Source organism: Ammodytes marinus, assembly GCF_949987685.1.
Source record: "Ammodytes marinus genome assembly, chromosome: 16".
Taxonomy (NCBI): Eukaryota; Metazoa; Chordata; class Actinopteri; order Uranoscopiformes; family Ammodytidae; genus Ammodytes; species Ammodytes marinus.
The window spans coordinates 25,069,432-25,091,342 of record NC_137220.1 but is presented as its reverse complement, the minus strand read 5'-3'; the positions used below and the strand labels follow the sequence as shown (position 1 = coordinate 25,091,342).

The following is a 21,911-nucleotide window of genomic DNA, read 5'->3' as shown; positions in this document are numbered from 1 at the left end:
GCTGAGGCTCGCCAGGTAACACTGAGGGCCAGGTATTTATACAAGCCCTTCAGCTTGTGTGTGTTGGATGGAGAGGGAGAACCACGTCTCCAGAGCTCAGGTACTCCAAGGACTGGCCTCCAGACAGTCTGCCTGTTACTTTCTCTCTGCAGAAGCTTGTTGTTTATTTGATATGAGTTTTACAGTGAACTGCTAAGAAGCACAAACAAAAATCTGTCAGGTTAGAATGATTGCCGTATGTATTTCACGATGAGATGAAATACATTATGGCAGCAAACTGCAGTGTTGGGTTTATTATCAGATAAAGTTTGACCTCATTTGAAAGGTTTCTGAAACTTATAATTTAACCTAATAATGCACGGTTCAATGTAAGTTAAGATTGGTTCATATTTTGTGATATTAACAAAGATATATTTATTTACTTCCTACCTTATCATTATGGGTATAACTCATTTTACTAGACAAGACACCACAAGCCTAAACTTATCTTACAAAATGACCTTATTCTCATATACTTATTCATGATGAATTGTTTTCTGTAAAGTCTTCTTCCCATTCCCATGATGTTACAAGGCCTTCTCCATGCTTTATTATTCAACTCCTTTATTATTTTTCATTTATTCAATATTTCTGCCTGAAACTATATCAATCAGAAGCAGCCTTCAGAACCCACAATGTGTACTCTCTGCTTATAATATTTTAGAGGTTTTCTTAAAGATCGTCAGCAGCAACAACAAAAGTTGCCCTTGAATATTCCGCAGATGTGGAGACAACAACAGATGTGGTCTCATGTCAACAAGCCTAGCGCTCTATTGTTTAACACATTTTGAATAAAATGTGTGGAGAATTGTTTGACTCATCGTGTGAGATGAGCTGACAGCACTTCAATGCAACTATCCGACAAAACACAATCTTCAATGTTGCACCCCTACTCATCAAGTTTGTAGTCGAGAGCAGTTAAATGTCCAGTGCAGGACATGGTTATTGTAGCCTGTGCCACGTACTTGTTCATTTGTACAGTTGACAGTTGCAGGCGCTTGGTCAGTGGTGTAAATCACACACACTTGTGGTTGTAACAGCATTACCGCATGTGCTGTCAGCATGTCGGGCGCCTAATCACCCTGGCTCAGTAAAAGATTGCATGGCAGCTTATGGCCCGCTCTGTAACACTGCCCAGGGGAAGCAGTAAAACACTGCTTTGCTGCTGAGCCAACTATGGGCTGCTAATGCTGTACATCTAGGGACACTTTGCCACACACCAGCATACCCGCTTTCTTTTTTCTGGGAGGTGACAAGGATTTATTTTTCTTGTCAGGTTTCTTAAAGACACCTTTTTCAACACTCCTTCCCTTTATACGTGAACTCTTTCTCTTGTTCTCCCAATATTTAAATTCCCTTTATTTATGTGTAACTGTTCCCCACCCTAAGGTAGGCCCCATTCCCCTTTTGTTTTGAGGCTGCTGCTCTTACTCCCACGTTTGCTTGGTCAGTTTCTGGCTTCACGAGTCATTTTTCTGGCCTCCATGATTTATTGTAGCTCTTTTATGCTTTCGCTCACCTTATTCCAACTTCTGCATTGCTTAATGTTTATGGATCGTGTATGCAGTGCTCTTCACTTTCTCCCACGTTTGCTTCATCAGTTTCTGGCTACATGAGTCTCTTTTATTACCTCCAATATTTATTATTGTATACTGTGGCTCACCCAACCTTATTTCAACTTCAGCTTTGCTTGACATTCATTTATTGTGTATGCATTAATGTACATCCTAGCTGACATTTGGGCATTTTCGGTCGATACCAAAAAAGTATTGAGCTTCAATACAGGTCACACATGGACAAAGAGCTTATCTGTGCAGTACACGGTATGTGGAGTATATTACACAGCATATGTATTAAGGTTTTCTTTGACCCTGAGACCCATCAACACGTTACCTTCTTACAGAGGCGACGCCCAGGCATGTAACATACGCAGACCACCTTGAAGGCACCATAGATTCATAATACACAGTCATGGCCTCCATGATCACAAATGTAGATGAGAGCATGTGTCTCGGTTTGAGATGTGTGTCTTGTTGTTCACCCACATGCCTTAGGGTTTTTCATTTTATGAAAAGCAGGTGATGGTGAGTTCAGCAGACGAAAGCAAAGAGTCCCTGCAGGAGGGATAGGAAAAACAATGTTTCACCTAATCTCTCACTCCCCGAATTGTCAGTTGAAAAAACAAACATGCCTTTATTTGTGAGAATTGAAATCAGCAGTGTGATTTCTGTTCAAGGTAAGGTCCTGTGTACTGGAACCAGGACCAGGCACTGCGGTGGTGGGGGGCAATAGAGAAAGATTGATATAACTGTTTTTCTTATTTGTTTGGGGGGAAAGAACAAGGCAGAGTTTGAAGTTTTTTGGTGGGCAAACCGCTTTATGTCCTGTGGTCCTATGAAGGTTTGGTGTGAAGATCATTTCATTGTCTAGTGGGCTGTTCCTGAACATGACTTACCTACACAGGTGATATAGGAATGTACAGCATTTGTAGTATTCAGCATGTAGTACAATTAGCAACTACAAACACACAGGGAGAGGGGTGGGAGCCATTTTATGAGCTGCTTTCCAATTAGCCTGCGACTAATCAACCTGAGTTGAAGTCCCAACTTAACCCTGGCTCATTACTCTCCCAGCCTCCCTCTGTCCTCCATAGGCCCAGGTTAAAGTCTTTTTCTTCGTGGGTGTTTACTACATCTGCATATCTATTGGCATCTGTGTTCATATGTGTTCAAATGCCATCCCCTCATGTCCAGATCTACATGTCTCACGTTAATGTACTCTGACGGCAGTATGTTTGGGCTTGACTGGGACGTGTTTGTCTTTAAAAGGTCCATGCGAATAAATTCCCCACAGAGGAATAAAGACCTTGCAAGGGAGCGGGAGTAGCGAGGGAGCGTCCATTTTTAATTGGTGGCTGCTATGGGAACCTGGACGTGACGGCCAATAGAGAGGAGAATAATGAGTTTAACCAAAGCAGAAGTTGTCACAGTTTTGTGTGAGAACAAACAAGTAATGCTGTAATCAAACGCGGCTGGATCAGATAAAAGTGAAATGTTGACTCTTCCCACCTGTCCTTCTCTTGCGAGCTTTACCCATTGTAAGTCAACCCGTACCTCATAAAGCTGTCTCCTGTAGGGGAACCTTTTGGATATAACAGTATTAAAACAAGTTTATTGTCTTGTTTTTTAGTTATCCAAACTGGATCACGTGTCCTAAATTCAGCTCCAGTTTTAGGATGAGGAGGCCTTAGGGGGGCCTACCCAAAATATCATAATGGCCTTTGGCAGTTAGAGGGTGTTTTTAGACGGTGAAACACAGAGGGGGATTGTATCATTTGAACATTTCACACTGTTTATTGTTTTGTTTTTGTACTTTTTATTATTAGATTATGATTCCCCTTTGGCCCTGTCATTACATTTGGACCACTGGAGCAAGCTGGGAGCTTAATAAGAGCTAGGTATGTCCCAACATGAATAGGACCCTCAACACAATAACCTCAAGAATCAGTACACTAAACACGCAATGATTGCAGGAGCTGTTTGTCTGGTGAGAGAGACAATGAAAGCACCTATAGGCCTTAGAGAGAGGTCAGACCATAGTTCACTCTGAGGTTTACTGGTCTGTTGACTCTGCACACGCTGGCACTTCTCATTAAGGAGAGAGACAGAGACAGACGGCACAGCTGGCCCACGCATGCCTCAGAGCTGGACAAGCCATTAGTGAACATTTTATTGCTAGAAGGGATAAGGAACCCATCATGAAAACAATCCGGGCTTTACCAACTTATACTGTCTAGCTGATTCAGAACACGTTTCCCCTAAGCAACTGTAGGATTTGTCATTTTAATTGCCAATTTCGTCTTCAGAGCCTTTTTAAACTAGACACATGTGGGTTGATGTGTCAGCTGTGGTATATCCCAATGTAGATGGAGCAGTTGTCGGCCTGGTTATCGGCTCTCCCTTGAGGGTAAAAGTGAGGGATTTCTGGCTTATCACCAGGGCTCTGATAAGAGTGATGGAAGAGGGTAGAGTGCAGAGGAGGCCAAAGGGAGAAGAGGTGAGGTTGAAGGGGGGTTAGTGTGTGACCTCCCGACCCCCGGTAACTTAAAGTGTCCTTTTTTCCCATGATAGTAATTAACCCAGATCAGACACAGTAAGATTGTTTTTTTGCCTTTTTATTATTTCTTTTTTGTGCCTTTCTTGTAATTTATTTTTCAATTTTGTCTCTCTTTGCCACTTTTTCAAAGTCTTACATGCACCCTTCACACAACACTGTGATCCTGTGCTTAGTTTGACTTGACTGGGCTGTTGGACTTGTCATCAGGCAGAATGATGTATATGCAGAGGGTTGACACTGGAAGGCTGTGATTAGCAGGAAGCGTTTCAGCGTATATCTGCCTTTTTAAAACTCAGTTTAAGAAACGTGCACATACGGATGACTTTGTCACACACAATTTACAAAGCCATTCATGGTCCAATGTGCATCTTCAATAAGTGGGATTGGACTTTTCACTGAAGTAAAGGAAAACTTTTTGCACCTAGCAGATACACTTCTGACAGTATTTGCTTTTACATACTGGATATTCTGGATTTTTTCAGTGGTTATAACCCATGTCTCTGTGGACATTTCTAGGGAAGGAGTTGTGGTAAGTCACAGTAGCTGGCAGAGGAGGTGACGTACACACATCCCAACTCTTAACAGTGTTTCATGCAGACCTACGGGTCGAACAAGCTGATCAGTTGATCTAACTCCTGTCTGGAAGCAGGTTTGACATTAGAAATAATAAACAAGTAACAAAATCTGTACAAGTATTTAAATTTTTTTAAACTAACATCTGTGATTGTCCTCGGTGAACTATTTGCATCATTAAACTTACCCTACCTGCCTCCTCCTCCTCCTCCTCCCTTTTCCTTGTCCTTCATTTCCTCCTTTGCTTTCTTCCCTGATGTGCTCCCCTCTCAGTCTTACTCTCACCCTGCACATACCGGCATGTCAGGTATGGAGTAACAGCAAATGACTCCAAATTGGCTGCTGTACTGTATGTTCACCATGACTGCGCTGCTGTATGACAGAAACTATATTAAAATATGTCAACGCTTGTGTTTGTTAAAGGATGTGGGCAACATTTATCACGTACAAGAATCTTTTGCCCTTTTAGGAGTTTCATGTTTTTAAGCAATGCAGGTATATTTTTGCATCATTGACTTTGTTTCTGACTTATTCATTTAAATGAAATGATTGTAGAATAGCACTTGAACACATTTCTCTGTGGACTGGAGTACAAGTGAAGCCTTTTTTTCTAGAATGTAAATCGAGAGTTGGTAAATCAAGGGCTATGAATTCTGGAAAACCGCCAGATGTAGTGATTGACACTTACGCGCCCCACACACATCCTACCTCTACTGCGCGTCTACCTCGCGTCTGCGTCTGACTTTTGGTCACAGACTGTGAAATCAACGTAGAGCGAGCACACATCCAACCTCAGACGCACTGCTGAGGCGCGTCGGAGGCACGTCTGCAGCGACGCTCCCCTTCACCTCAGGAGGCTCGCCTATTTTTTTCTGAGAGCAGCGCGTCTCTCTCGCGTCTCTGTGCTTTAACTGATAGAGAAATACTCTGCTGACAGTCATACCAGCAGCATTCACTCTAGTTACACGTTTACCCGGTGTGTTTATTTCAAAATAAAACATCCCTCAGTCGTATACGCGAATAATCCCTTTATTTCACGATTTAATTGTGCAATCAAAATCCGAGGGATTTAAAACCTAATTTTCAATTAGTTCTGGCATTTCATTTTTGGATAAATGACACATATAGAGATCCAATATAGTGAAGAAATAAAAAAGATCATGATGAGCGCAACAGTTTTCCGTTGCTCTATCTGTGTCTACGGCCTTCTTCTTCCCCGACCACACCCCCCTCTCTCTCTCCCGTATAAATCAGTAAAGTGATTTTTGAAATACTCTGCTGAGAGTCATATTGACTTCATACTGGCAGCTTTCGCTGTAGTTTCACCATTTCCTGGTGTGTCCCCTTCAAAATAAAACTTCCAACAAGCGAAAATATGGCAAAAGAAAAGAAGAAAAATGGCAATGGGGCGCACGGATTACTGCAGACTCAATATAAATCATATGCATCATAGATGACATGAAAGAACTTAATTTTTAATGGGAATTATCTATGAAAACTCTATGTAGAAAGATAGGGCTTTTAGAAGCAGCGCTGCAGCAGCAGCTGCTGAGACGTTGCATGTGTGTCCGAGAAAAGTCCGAGAGAGGCAGCAGTAAGGTAACGCGACGCGAACCCCAGCCCTATAAGCCCGCTCTATCATCACACATGTCCCCAAAGAGTATTTTCGCCAAGATTCTCAGTGACCGAGTTCATCCAAATTTCACAAATTCTTACTCGTAACTCGTTCTATTTCATTCTTCCTTACCACCAGAGGCAGTGCTTAACACGTGAATGACTTATACCAAAATAGTCACAGGGATTCCAGTAACCAACCTAACGGCCTGAGGTACAAAACACAGAACAAATCTTGCTAAAAGGAACCGTGGAAGTTGAGACACTCCGGCATAGCTAGCAAAGTGGGAATATGGCCAGCCACACACCTGGCAGAGAGACAGAGTAAGTGGTGACATCAGTCTACCAAGCTCCATGGTCATGAAGGCGAATTCATCATTGAGACTGTGAAAGATTAGCTGCGAGTGACTAATCACAGCCCTTGGAGGACCAACCGTAGTAGCTCCAACCATGCGCTTATAGGTTTTTTTTCAAGCTTTTGTTTTGAACCTGCATTCATTGATTACCTTTCGAAAAAGATATAAGCACCATCTTTGCGGGTGATGTAGGCTCCTATAGGTGAAGCTTCCCAATGTCTTTACAGGTCATTTGTATACAGTACACTTGCAATGCGTGAGATGGAAATCATCCAGTGTTAAGTACTGCCTCTGTTGGACAAGGAGAATGAAATAGAATCCTATATTTGGGTGCTTGATATAACCACCCTGTGTAACTAAGCTTTCCATCCCGCTTAGATAGTCAGATCCTATTCAGCCCAATGGCCAAAAGAAAAATGTTTTGCTCAGCCACTCACTCATGATATGGTAAATCCTGTGTGGAAGAATAATGATAATGTACACCACATTTATTGTCCCTCCGTGCTCCATGCAAACTGTGTGTTCCTGCCATAGATATTACTTTATATAATATATATCTTACCTGGATGCATTGTTTTCTAAACTATTGTGGTGCTTTGGGATGTTATTTGGAGGGTACTACCTATAGATGATAGTCCATTTTTTGATTTCCTTTTTTAAGTTTTTGACCGTCCACGTTCCTGCCTCCTCCATGTGTGTGAGCCTCAAGCCCATCTGAGTCTAATTCAATGTAACAGCAGCAGCACTTAGCTTTATCCTCCGAGGAGTACGCATCTGCTCTGGTAACAAATTGCTGGTAGCTGCCTCGTCATGCAGCAGTGGAAGGGCCCGGGCTGAGGCTGCATGTGGGCTTGTTAAACAACTGGTCAGCACTGCTTATTGTTCAAGAGATGTTTTTTTTTTTTTTTTTTTTTTTTTTTTTAACCTTTATTTATACAGGTAAATCCCATTGAGTCCGAAGACTCTTTTGCAAGGGAGACCTGTTCCCATTTACACGTTACCATTCACGCACACATTCATACACCGATAGCAGGCTAACTATCAACATTCACACGAGGCAAGGTGGGTGAAGTGTCTTGCCCAAGGACACAACAACCATGACACAGGTGGCAGGGCGGGTGACTGGCTACACAGACAATAGTGTGTCTGTGTGTTCATCCTTGCATCTCCCTTGGTCAAATGCATGGTTTTACCACTTTTTCATTTGAACCATAACATAACACAACATCCTTTATTGACAATGTAAAGTGTTTACACTTTGTTGGCAATGTGTGGTTACTCTGTATGGGTGGTCACAAAGCATCTCCATGCAAAGATGTGTGTGAATGTGGGGGGTGCTGGAAAGAAGGGGCAGAAATAGGAGTTGAATCCAGTCGTACAAGTTGTAGCTCATCAAGGCTATATCAAGTCAAGGCTACAGTGTCCTCTGACTGCAACAATCTCTTACTTTCTCCTTCTCCCTTCTCTGTCCAATACGTCTCCCAGATGTAGCACGATAGAGGCTCAAAGCATTCTTATAGGGACACACACACGCAATGAGAACGCACATGACGGTTGTGATATACTACACAAAAAGCGATAGTGATCTTATCTCTTACTACTCTCTGTCTTGCTTAGTCTCTCTCTTTTTCCTCCCTCCCTCAGTCTCCTTTATTGTAAATCTTCTGTCTTCTGTGAGCTTTTTATTGGTTTTCACTGTACATGTCCCCCTGCTATGGTCATTAAAGCGGATGATTTAGTGTGGGTGCGTCGGAACCCACTTACATAGAAAACCGACTTTTGTGCGCAGTCGGTCCAAACAGGACAAAAGGGGAAAGGTTATAACGTTTGTCAGACCCACACCATGATGTGGGTCAAGGATTTATTTGGAATAGAATACAACTGATGGCATTAAAAACTGGATTTTCATATTTGTATTTGTATTTGTATCGGCCCTGATAGTCATACCAAACCCTTTAAAGTGTTTTTTTTTTCTTAAACGATCACAGTTGTCACACTAAAAAACCCAATCCTTCTTTGTGTTTCCATCCAAATGTTTACTTTTTTGTAGAGATACAAGATATTCATCCAGCAGGAGTGGAATTTCTACGTTTGCGATATGAGTGAGATCAGTGGAGGGGATAAGTGATAAAGTGGCGCTTTTAGATGAACCAGAAAAGAAGCAAGTATGGACACATAGTCACAGCAGGCAAGGTGTGTGTGTGTGTGTGTGTGTGTGTGTGTGTGTGTGTGTGTGTGTGTGTGTGTGTGTCTCAGATATATGAGTCAGATCCCTTTGGTTCCAGGGACAGAGCAACAGGCTTGCAGACAGAGGGACTGATAAACACCGTTAACAGACTGTGATAAAGCAGAACGGGAAGACAACATGGAGTCAAAACATGTGCGAATGACCACCGATGAAAGGCGCTCTGTTGAACGTTTTGGAGAATGTTTTTGTAGCTCTAGTTGAGCAGGAAAGGAATGGAATGGAAAAAAAAGGAAGGCCTGAATAAGTTGTTTCAGGGTTTAGATTTCTCTCTTTATTTTCATCGTTCACTGTCTCGGGAGCGACCCTTTCACTCATTTGCACACACACACACACACACACACACACACACACACAGACACACACACACATACACACACACACACACACACACACACACACACACACACACACACACACACACACGTACCAAGGCCCGAAGGAAAAACAAATATTAAACAGTAATGTTTTGTGTCCGTAAATTACTGGGTTTTATGGTTCTGGCATTTCCAATAATTCTGTCTTGGCTGACAAGAAAAAGGAGGGAGGTTGGGAGGGTAAGTCACACACATACACACTCCCAGTCCCAGTCATAAGCATTTGAATAAAAATAGTCTGAGAATGGTTTGGATCTGCCACTGTGAGCTTTGGTACCAGGTCAAGCACTGCCATCGTTCTAGGGGGAAGTTCAGCTAAAGGTCTGAGCATCCATTTGCCCAAAGATATTCATCGGTAAAGGTCCACATCATGTCATGTCACGGTTCAGTTGTGGCGTCCTCCACAAACCGCCGACAGTGTTGTTGCTATAAAGCAGCCGAGTGTCCAACCGATAAACGACCGCTCGCCCTGTTTAGCTGAACAGGATTTAACCAGGGCAGTAAAATCCTTCATCAGGCTGGTTATTGGTGGATGGTGTTTTTTTTTAAAGTGGGCTTTATTGAGTGCTTCAGTCTGTTCACGGCAGATCAGCAATGGTTTGGAACCTGTGGCTTTTCCACAGTATAAAGGATAGAGCACGGTTCACCTAAGACTGACATATCTTCTACTATTTGTTCCTCATAACAAATCAATTCAAGGGTGTGGATGGAGTCACTGGAGCCAAGTCAAAGCTGAACTTATGATCATAACCTTAACCTCTGCCTCTGGTATCCAGGATCACTGGATATCCACGCCTGATTTAGAGCATGAAATATATATTGTGTGGCTTTATTCACTGAAATTCTGTGGATTTAATCAGAGGGTTTCTTGAAGGTCAGATGCTCACACGGAGTATGTGCAGTTTGAATTTCCAATAAACACTACATCTGCAGATATAAATCCTTTCATAAATTGTATTTATTTTTAATTTTTATGGATATGGTTTTATTCATTCTTCATTGGTTTGATTTTCAGTTAGTTTCTTTTTAATGAGACCTTGGCTTGACGTTATTTTGTATATCAAAAAAAAAGAAAAACAAACATTCATAGTCCTGTGTTTGCCATTAGGATTGACTTTCACGGGAAAGAGAGAGATTGAAATGGGCCTGCTAATGAAACCCTTAATCTGGATGGACAGATATTTGTAAACGAGGGGAAAAACCCAATGGAAAAATTAGATCCTGATTCACTCCTTTTTATTTCAACTCGCAAAAAACCAAGCAAGGTTTTATACTTCAGGCAAAAGTTGCTTTTGGCAACTCCATGTGTGCTGTCAAACTAGAGAAGCTTCCAGACTCTCTCCACTCTCCAATTTTTGAAGAATTTATCTTTGCCTCATTGGCTCGAGATTTTGCTGATCCAAGTGCATCTGTGGAGTACTAACATTGGTTGGTAATCCATCTACAGCTCGTTGAGAGGGCAAAGCAGGTCACTCACTTCCTCTGACACATGTGACCCTCTCTGTGTGTGTGTTTAGCATTTAAAATGTAACCGCGACAACAACCAGCTTACTGCAGAGGGACTCGCGCCCCTCACCTCTCTTCCTTCTGTCTGTCTCATCACTTCCTCTCTCTGCTCTGCTCTGAGGCCAGTCATGGCTGATGATCAGTTCCCAGGCCCCTGTCGTCAGGTCATGTAATGGTCATCTGGCCCGGGCCCTTGATGCTTAGTTCTGGGGTTAACGCGGAACGCATCTCTTCCGGGGCTCCACAGCCGTCAACAAGCAGCCTCCGGCCCTTCAGAGACACGCCTCAGACAGTACAGATGCTAACACAAACTTAAACACATGCTAATAATGGAAGTACACCCTCAGATACCTCCATAGCTGTCTCCCTTTTATCCTGTGCATTTAAAAGATTTATGTTCACAAGTGGTACTTCGTCACCCTTGCCTCCCCTTCACTCTGTATACTCCAACACTCAGATGCCCACCCACGTCCTTCAACCACCCCACCCCCACCCCATCCACCCTTCAGCTCTCCCAGCCCACAGGGCAGCGCTGGATGTCCAGGGTCTTTATGACCAGTGACCTGGCTGCTTTATAGCCCAGCCAGTCTGGAGCAGTTTACCACGCATTTAAAGGTCTCCCTGAGGTTGTTTGGGTGTGTGAGAAGACATGGGCGTACGTCATTTTGCAGATGAGCTTCTAATGTCTCTCATTCATATGGGATAAGTAGAACCGTGTGTGTTTAATAGGTCTGTGTAATCATCTGTTCGACCCTGGGTTTCTCACACTGAGTCTCATCGAGGGAAAACAAAGATTTGGGGTTTTCATTTTTTATGTCGCTATTATGCAAAACACATGGTGCCGTCCATCATGTGGTCAGATGGCACTGTTTGTTAAGTTGTCTTGAGATGTCTCTCTGTGTCTTTTGTTTTGTGAGATGTTTTTGTACACATGGATGTTTGGCAAAGATGTGATACAGGGCTGACGCCACAGTCTTGTTGTGGGCTCACTGTTTCCCTCTGTAGGGATGTACTGAGAACATGCTGACCATTGCTGCTTGTGTCAGTGTGAAGAAGGAGCTTCATGGTGATGAAGTGTTGCTCTGTGCCTTGAGGACAGTAGGGGAACGCTTCTGAGGCTGTTGCATTTTTTCACAGTGGAAACTTTTCATGTGTTCGTATGTGGAACAGGGAGTGTGAGGAGGGGTGTCGGAGGGGTCAGTGCAGACCTGTTGACACGGGACTCTTGAGTTTAATTAAATCCTAAGCATGCATCTATGCACATGCATGTGCAGCGCTGTGTGTGTGTGTGTGTGCGTGTGCCGATTGTCAGGGGCCAGTGGCTGGGGCCCGGTGAAGCGAGGAGAGAGGGTAAAGCAGCCGCTTGGCAGCCTATCTAAGAGCCTCGTCACTGGGGCTCAGACACAGCCACAGCTGGCCCCTCCACCAACAATCCTGGCTTTTCTTCCCCTCTCAGGAACGCAGCGCGTCAACTCTAATTCCCTTCTAATGAACTGGCTACTGAAGGTAGCTAGGCGAGCAGACCCAGCACATTTATTAAATACACACACGCTGGCAACAAAACACACAGACTCAATCATAGTGAAGAAAGTATGTTTCACTTACAGTATCTCACAAAAGTGAGTACACCCCTCACATTTCTTCAAATATTTCATTATATCTTTCCATGGGACAACACTGAAGAAATGACACTTTGATATAATGTAAAGTAGTCAGTGTACAGCTTGAATAACAGTGTAAATTTACTGTCGCCTCAAAATAACTCGACACACAGCCATTAATGTCTAAACTGAAGGCAACAAAAGTGAGTACACCCCGAAGAAAAAATGTCCAAATTGGGCCCAAAGTGTCAATACTTTGTGTGGCCACCATTATTTTCCAGCACTACCTTAACCCTCTTGGGCATGGAGTTCACCAGAGCTCCACAGGTTCCCACTGGAATCCTCTTCCACCCATTCATGACGACATAACAGAGTTGGTCGATATTAGAGACCTTGCGCTCCTCCATCTCCCGTTTTAAGAAGCCCCAAAGATGCTCAATAGGGTTTATGGCTGGAGACATGCTTGGCCAGTCCATAACCTTTACCCTGAGCTTCTTTAGCAAGGCATTGGTCGTCTTGGAGGTGTGTTTAGGGTCATTATCATGTTGCAATACTGCCCTGCGGCCCAGTTTAAGAAGGTTGAGTGCACGTTTTCAGCGTCATACCAAGAGGTTGGCTTTGGAAAATAGACGTATGAATACTGCCAGCATTGCTGCAGGTCTTGAAGGAGTGGGGGGGGTCAGCCTGTCAGTGCTCAGACCATACGCCACACTCTGCATCATACTGGTCTGCATGGCTGTCGTCCCAGAAGGAAGCCTATTCTAAAGATGATGCAAAAGAAAGCCCACAAACAGTTTGCTGAAGACAAGCAGACTACGGACATGGATCACTGCAACCATGTCCTGTGGTCTGATGAGACCAATTTAAACTTATTTGGTTCAGATGGTGTCAAGTGTGTGTGGTGGCAACCAGGTGAGGAGTACAAAGACAAGTGTGTCTTGCCTATAGTCAAGCATGGTGGTTGGAGTGTCATGGTCTGGGGCTGCATGAGTGCTGCCAGCAGTGGGGAACTACAGTTCATTGAATGCTAACATGTACTGTGACATACTGAAGCAGAACATGATCCCCTCCCTTCATAAACTGGGCCGCAGGGCAGTACTGCAACATGATAATGACCCCAAACACACCTCCAAAACGACCACTGCCTTGCTAAAGAAGCTCAGGGTAAAGGTTATGGACTGGCCAAGCATGTCCCCAGACCTAAACCCTATTGAGCATTTTTGGGGCTTCTTAAAACAGGAGATGGAGGAGCGCAAGGTCTCCAGTATCCACCAGCTCCGTGATGTTGTCATGAATGAGTGGAAGAGGATTCCAGTGGCAACCTGTGAAGCTCTGGTGAACTCCATGCCCATGAGGGTTAAGGTAGTGCTGGAAAATAATGGTGGCAACACAAAATATTGACACTTTGGGCCCAATTTGGACATTTTAACTCAGGGGTGTACTCACTTTTGTAACCGGCAGTTTAGACATTAATGGCTGTGTGTCGAGTTATTTTGAGGGGACAGTAAATTTACACTGTTATATAAGCTGTACACACGCTACTTTACATTGTATCAAAGTGTCATTTATTCAGTGTTGTCCCATGAAAAGATATAATGAAATATTTGAAGAAATGTGAGGGGTGTACTCACTTTTGTGAGATACTGTAAGTACATTTCACTGCTCTGCAGGGAGTCTGTGCAGCTTGACTTGACACCTGCAGCGGATCCTTGAACTCATCATGACTCTGGAGCTGCATTAAGTATCAACCCAAACAGAGCTGTGATTTAGATTGTTAAGACCTTAGACGAACCTACAGAGAAAAGGCACACAGTGGGGGATAGTGTGAGCTTCAGAGCAAAGGGAGAGATGTTTAATAACCCTTAGATAATCCTCAAAGCCTTTTCTAACCATCTAGATGGATCTTTCCGTTTTTATACTGATTTCAACACATACTCTAAGTAGCAACGAAACTAAAATGGTACCTTAAAATGACGTGCATGCTTTGGTATGTGAACGACTTGGAACCAAAGTACAAATTCAAATGTTTTATTAGAATTTGTATTTGTCTTTCCAATAGTGTATATTTCCAAGCAAAACGGCAAAAGCAAAGATCACTTCCATGCTCCATGGTGCTTCCACTCATCTTTGAAGCAGGTTAAACATTCTTCTTTCTTTCTTTTATCATGCACCAGGCATTTGTTTTTATCCAGATGAGTGAAACTGTCTTTGATAAATCTGCAAATACCTTAGAAATAGTGGTAGGAGATGTCAAACTACCGATTAGGTTTTTTGTAGATCCTCAGACATTTTTCTTTGAGATTAACAAACGATTAGCTCCGTCACTCAATATAAACGTTATAATGATAATACATGCGGTTAAAAAAATAATAATAATAATAAGACAATGATGTCATTGTTTTCACTTGCTCATGTCCAGAAATAAACGACAGCCCTGTTCCAATCAGTTGCCGTAGGATCAGAACTGAAACCTCGGTCCTCTCATGCGAACAAAATGAAGTGGAACGGTGGTAAATGAGGACAGTCAAATGAATTTGCCATGCAGCATCCAACCATTGTGAGTCGAAGCCTTGGGTTGAAGTTGCCCTCACCCTGACCCTGTGGTTGAGCTTCTGTGGTGCAGACTTTGGAGCTCGGAGGGCTGCTAATGGAAACATTTATACACAATCAGACAGCGCGAGGGCAGAGGTTTTATATAGACTGGCGATCAAGTGAGTTTACAAAGGTGACACAGTTGATCAGTTGTGATATATTGTTTATTTGCCTTTGCTCTTGGCACACTTTGGTCATTTTTGGTGGATTGTTTTATCCCTCCAAAGTTTGAAAGGACTGCTAATCCCTGCCAAACCATGTGTTGGGTTTATGGAGGACAGTTTGCACAATCGTCTGAAATATTTCCTCACATACCTCCTATGGAAAGTATTTCTTATTTTCTTTTTCTTCTCACATATTTGAAGGGAACTAGGACAAACTTAGGGTTTTTTCCTGGAGACGTTTTTTTACCGGTCCGGTGTTGTTCCATTATGAATCCCATTTAATCACCAGTGGATTATTCCGCCCCAGTCCTTCCGTTGTAGGGAGTAATGTGAACACCCATGGACATGCAGCGTAAGTGTGCATAAAACCATTAGCTGTGTCTAACTCCCCTTACACAAGAAACAGAAAGAGTGTGTTCTGTCACAGCAGACCATGAAGACAGGCAGAGGGCTGGGTTATTATAAGAGACAAATATACAGGCATATGAACTGTCGCCATCAGACAGTGGTTATGGAAATATCTCAGACAATGAAAGAGCTTGTGCTTAATATATATAACATATATATGGGAGAAACAGCTGCACACAGCACACATTTGAACTCATTTGTGTTCTACGGCAACAGATTGGCCTCATTATTAACGTGCTCCTGACTGTGTTCGTGTGGGGGTCTAGGGAGAGAATATAAAGGTGTGAGAGGTTGTTGAAAATGAGCAGATAGAGTCCCAGTTAAAATGTACTGAAAGAACACAGCTCTTATATTACTCGTTCCTATTGTAGCTACAGTAGCGGCACCTTCCATAACCCCTTGAGTTGGTTACAATCCTTTCTTTAGGATAGTTTTGGTTCTGGAACCCAGTCGTCAGAAAGTTCATATGATCTGAAATGACATACAGCCATGATTTGCTTTTTTTATGACTTGAACCTAAAAGTTAAAAATATTTTTTTTATTATAAGTTATGTTTGTCTTAATATTACTTTCCAATACGATTTATATTAGTGTGCACAGCTGGCCTGATGTCAGCATGTTTAAGGGAATTCTCAAGTCAGACAGGTCGGACGAGAGAATTGGTAACTGAGCAGATGGTGCAATATTCTGATTTGCAGGAGAGCATTATTGCTTGCTCTCGAAAGCCATCATCAGTGTTCCCAGATATGACTTATGTAAAAAGGCATTCCCCTCCTTACTTGCTATATTACTTTAGAAATAACACACACTGTAGACAACACATGTTTTCACTCAGGGCGTTATTAAACCTTGGCTCATGACACAAGTTTGATTTTGTGTCCCAACAACTTAAACATTCTCTCACAAATATATGATTATACTAGAAAAATACTTAATTATACAGCAATCTCCCTCACACAACCCTTTCTGCCCAAAAAAACCCTGTGATGAATATTTGTCAAATATTGATTATGTTAAAAATAAGACTTAATTACTTAATTATAATAGCATAACCGAAAATATTCCTACTTCAAGACATAAACTTTAACCACAAAATACCTCTGCTTCCATTGAATTTGACGTCCAAGTGAGTGTGGGGAAAGCGTGACCAAATATTTTATGGGGACGACGTAGTAAACCAATGTGCACTCTCCACATTTCAACTCTGAAATCTGAGCATGTGATCATGTGTGATGATAATCCAAACATTATTTTATGGCTGAGTCTGCATAGTCCACTGGTCAGTGGGACAGGAGTCAGCTGGCCTGGGACCTGCTGGACAAGCTGCAGGCCTACAGTTTTTGGAGGCAGGATGGCTGATAAAAGGCCACCAGTGCAGTTCACAGTTCAGCAGACCCTTCACGCTTCACTGATACTGCTGCAGCACTCACTCTCTCCCACGCATTGGGATAACATTACCAAGGTACTGATAAGAGAAGAGGGGAAGAGTGGATGACTGAGAGGAAGAGGATGTTATAAAATGTATAGAATGGATTAAGCGAATAAAACTATAATCACGCCACAATTAGTTAGTTAGATTTCATTTGCCATGGACATCACGGTTACATTGAACCAACCAGATGCAATGTTTAAGTGTTTTAGCATACATGCTAGTTCTCAACACCTGTCCACAGGAAGCTTTTAAAAGAAAATAATTAAAGATAGGTTTCCGATTTTTTTTGTAACAACTTGAATCTATTCAAATGTGAACGTGATGGAGTCATTTGAGTTATGTATTGACATCAAATTGAGAAGAAGCCTGCTTGTTCACGATTGTCAAGTCAATTTGATTTCAGATGGCTTCATGATGTGGACAACATTCAACATCATCTAACAGTATCATTCAACCCTTGTTTCATATGAACAAATACCTCAATATACCTCCAGTAAGGATTAGGCTGCAGTAGATGTCTTTTCATTGCTGGCTCCTTTCTTATGTGAGCAATAAAGTGATCCCATGAAAGCCTGAAGGAGAACTTCTAAAATTGAAACTAGACAACCAGCTGCTTTGTTTTGGTTTCATATTCCGTCATTGGCTTCTACGCTCTTTCTTCTCTACTTTCTGGCCAGCTCCCACCTTTGGACTGGAGCTTATTGTGGTTCTGTCTGTGTGTGTGTGTGTGTGTGTGTGTGTGTGTGTGTGTGTGTGTGTGTGTGTGTGTGTGTGTGTGTGTGTGTGTGTGTGTGTGTGTGTGTGTGTGTGTGTGTGTGTGTGTGTGTGTGTGTGTGTGTGTGTGTGTGTGTGTGTGTGTGTGTGTGTGTGTGTGTGTGTGTGTGTGTGTGTGTGTGTGTGTGTGTGTGTGTTTTTTTTTAGCAGGAAAGCTGGCCTAGCTAAAGGCCATGATCTCATACAACAAAGAAAGGTCCCTTTGACTGATACTGATCTGGTCATTGCTGCTATAGCTCAACCCCATAACCTTATACCTTTGCAGGCTGCTTTCATTAGCGCCACCTGTGCACTGCATATAAGGCACTACTGTGTGATGCTATCAGTATTCAGTCACGCTCGTACTGTAAGCACACATATCCACGTGCACAGCATTTTCTCTTAATGCAGTATTTGTCTGAGCATGTCTATGATTTTATGTGACATGTTTTGCTTAGTTGAACTCCAATCCAAGCAGCTGCTGATGCCATATCACAAGCACTCCATATTTTAACACACCAGACACACACACACACACACACACACACACACACACACACACACACACGGATACACGTGGACACATCCGTCTGTCATCCACATATCCATTGCTCCTGGCCCTCCATTAGTCAGTTATTCCACTGATTTACACTATCTATTACATTATCGAAAAGCAACACGTTCTCATAATCATAATATATCTGGGCTGACTCAGACCCTTTCATACACACACACACACACACACACACACACACACACACACACACACACACACAGATGCACATTAGAGTAGCGTAATATACCCATCATATCTGCTGGTGCTGAAGGCTGCTGTCATGGGCAGAAGGTCATTTTATTACGTGCGTTTGGGCCTGTGTGAGAGATTGTTGTGAGGCGATGGCAGACGAGACGGGAGGCGTGTTCTCTGGCGTCTCTGTGTTGTGTGAACTCTTATAGGAGCACAGGGCCAGAGACAGACTGAAGCAAGGTCTGGTCTGTTAAGAGTGTAAGGCAGCTCAATAATAGCATTGGTGCAAGGTTGGAAATGTGTTGATATTTTAGAGGGTGCTTTTTTTTTTTTTTTTTTCTTAACTACCACTGAGAAAATATTTAACATATGTCGTATGTCATAATATATTATTGGATGCCTTGCTAGCCTCTGTCTGTATTGTTTAACCAGTTCTAGTCGCACAACCGAACACTACAAAAGGGCTTACGTCTGGATTAGTGTGCCAGGCTTGAATTAGTACTAAACACACACACTGTATACAATACACTTCTCCTCTTAAAGTATGAATGAGGCCTGTCATAGATTTACGTTTTGTTACAAATCAGCCCATGTGATCGAGGTCTACACTACAAGCTCAAAAGCTTCCGCCGTTTATCCTTCACGTCAGCAACTGCATTGTTCTTTTTCACTGCATTTGCTCAATAGGCTATATTATCAAGCACACATGTAACATATGTGTGCTCGTGCATTTATGTGCGTTAATGAATGCACATGCACGCGTGTTTGTTGTGCTTCCCTGTGTGGGAAAATTGGGCCGGTGGTGAGGCGGAGCGTGAAGCCGATAGTAAACAGAGACCATTATCAGTGATAAAGCTCCACTCCTATTATGTGGCTGTTTGACTTTCTCTACGTTTACTGTGAGAATAGAAACCCAGAGATAAGGCTGTGGAGAGAAAGTGAAGGCAATTTGGAGGAAAAGTCGTGGTCGCAGGCACAAAGAGACTGCGGGGTGCAAGGTGGTTGTGTTGTTGAAGAGGAAAGGAATAGAGAGAGAGAGAGAGAGAGAGAGAGAGAGAGAGGTGTGGGAATGGAGATGTTTAGGGACTCCCTGTCGACTGACTGCGACGTGGGAACGCACAGTCCCCCTAACGAAGCGTGGCCGCCCCTCGCTGACTTCACAGGCCTGGGATAGAGGCATAGAGAGAGGGATGGAGAGAGGCATGGATAGAGGGATGGAGAGAGGGATGTAGAGAGAAGAGGGATGTACAGGTCCTAAAGACGGCCGGTGGTGTGGATGAAATAAAGATGACAAACTGGGAGGTAGAGAAGAGGAAGCAGTGAAAGTGTCCTCCTGGCTTTAACGCAGGTTAAGAATCCGTGACTGGAGCAAAACATCAGCCCGACACTCACAGTCACGGTAACCTATTGCCCTCTCGCCTCGCATTGAAGGCATACACTTCACACTTGAAGTTCATGATTTCTTCCCTATCTCCTCCATTGTTTATGTCTTCTGTATTCCTGTTTTCACTACACTTTAAAAACACTTTTACATTAGTTTATGTGGTATGTTACTGTGCTTTAGACAGTCACATTGTATGTAGTCTATTAGTTCCGATTAAAGTTAACCATCTCATGTATTTGCATCTGTTTTGGACTTCACTTTCCTTTTGTGGGATCAATACATTTTATTTTTCAGACTTGAAAAAAACAGCAAAAGATACTTTTCCTCCCTATTATTCACAGTAATATCATGAAATAAAATAAAAAACAATATGTAATTGTACAGAGTCGTCATGAGCCGACTTCAGTTGTTTTCTGCTGTTAATTACTAAACTGCCATTATAAAATGTAAAAAAAAAAAATGTGTTTTTAAACAATCAAGTGAAACTGATATATTTTTAGTGTATTTTTTTGTAAATCATTGTGGACAAAACGATGTGAGCCATTGCAACTACGGACGTGGCAGACAGTTGAAAACTCTTTCACTTATTCAAGTTCATTCAAACAAGCTGCTGAGAATGATAGTCACTGTCTTTCTCCATCAGTGTGGCACACACACACACACACACAAACCATCGCGTGTCGCTATGCTCAGTTGCCTAAGATACCCCAACTAAGTCTGTCATTATATTGTCATACTGTGAGCATTACATCACCAGTCTGCCATTCTCAGTGGATGTGGAGGCAGACGAGTGGCGTTTCTCTAGAACAGTATCATTACACAAGGTGGTCATCATAAGCCAATCACAGGCACTGCCTCTCCACTTCACTCAAGCCTTCATCTGTGGCCTGTGATGTGAAGTGGTGGGATCAGCCACCACTCTCTGCCCTCTTTTTTTTCCTGTCTGGAAAATGACACAGCCATTGCTGACTCTGATGTGCTCTCATTGATGAAGAGAGAGAGAGAGAGAGTGAAGGAACCACGGTATGAAAGGAGGGAGTTAGACGTAGAGAATGAGGGAGATTTGTCGGACTTGCTTGAAAGAATGCCCCCCTGTCTAAGCCATGGTTTCCTGTTTGGATTGTTTACTACAGCCGGTTGTACTTCGCCCATTGAGTTAAAGCTCATTCAGTTTCCTCATCCCTTGCAATCTTCTTACCTCAAATCACAAGAGGTGGCAGGTGACTGTGACGTGGTTTGAGGCCTGTGAGGGTAGGAGGGTTGGAGGTCGACCTGGAACACTTAGTTGAAAGGCAGAAAATGAATAGGCGATTGATAGATAGATAGATCATTCAAATGGATTTCTTAAGCTTAAATGCTGCACATTCTCGCGTTACAGCTTACAAAATCTGAGGATCTCCTTTTTATCGCCGTCATGTTATAGTGAACTGCATTATCTTTGGCTTTTTTTTTTGACATTTGAAGGCTCACCTTTAGCTCTGGGAAAATATGAGAGGTTGTTTTTCTGCTATTTTCTTTCCCTTTTTCTTTTTACTTAAATTCCTCAGTTCATTGAAAAAAATCCTGGGTCGATTAAGCAATAGTTAAAAGAATAGTTAGTTGCACATCTGAGTCTGTTTGTCATCTTTGATTTGACAGAATGTGCATTTTAACTCATGGGGGATGAGTTTAATGCAAATTTTCTTCTTTTGATAATAATCTTTTTAGCCTTCATTGCGCAAGTTCAAAGCACCAAGAGATATAAATGAGTGAATGTGACTGAGTTTATCTGACTCTACAACTGTTAGCCGTAACTTGTTAAACAGAGGTGGGCTGAGGCTCTCCAACTGTTTTCCTAATACAGAGATGGAGATCAGTAACAGGCCAACTCCTCTGTTCTGAACACCTTTGCCCTAACATTGAGCATAGAGCTCCATCTAGTGGCGTCTTTCTTAAACGTCAACCCATACACCCTGTGACCATAGATACTGTGACATGTTTGAATTATAATGTAATAATCATTT

General features: G+C 42.6%; 1 protein-coding gene across 3 annotated transcripts in view; it reads left to right on the top strand.

Annotated features, from left to right (window-relative positions):
* The window catches only part of LOC307262841 (mitochondrial import inner membrane translocase subunit TIM16-like), a 115,925-nt gene that overhangs the window by 80,383 nt on the left and 13,631 nt on the right, over positions 1-21,911 (top strand). The gene's annotated exons all lie outside the window — the stretch shown is intronic.